Below are 465 nucleotides of genomic sequence, written 5' to 3'. Positions count from 1 at the left end.
TGTACCTTAACCTAACCTATGTTGTACCTTAACCTAACCTATGTTGTACCTTAACCTAACCTATGTTGTACCTTAACCTAACCTATGTTGTACCTTAACCTAACCCATGTTGTACCTTAACCTAACCCATGTTGTACCTTAACCTAACCCATGTTGTACCTTAACCTAACCCATGTTGTACCTTAACCTAACCCATGTTGTACCTTAACCTAACCCATGTTGTGCCTCAACCTAACCCATGTTGTGCCTCAACCTAACCCATGTTGTGCCTCAACCTAACCCATGTTGTGCCTCAACCTAACCCATGTTGTGCCTCAACCTAACCCATGTTGTGCCTTAACCTAACCCATGTTGTGCCTTAACCTAACCCATGTTGTGCCTTAACCTAACCCATGTTGTGCCTTAACCTAACCCATGTTGTGCCTTAACCTAACCCATGTTGTGCCTTAACCTAACCCATGTTGT

The sequence above is a fragment of the Schistocerca piceifrons genome, unplaced genomic scaffold (genome assembly GCF_021461385.2).
Source record: "Schistocerca piceifrons isolate TAMUIC-IGC-003096 unplaced genomic scaffold, iqSchPice1.1 HiC_scaffold_326, whole genome shotgun sequence".
Classification (NCBI taxonomy): Eukaryota; Metazoa; Arthropoda; class Insecta; order Orthoptera; family Acrididae; genus Schistocerca; species Schistocerca piceifrons.
This window is presented reverse-complemented; position numbering follows the sequence as displayed.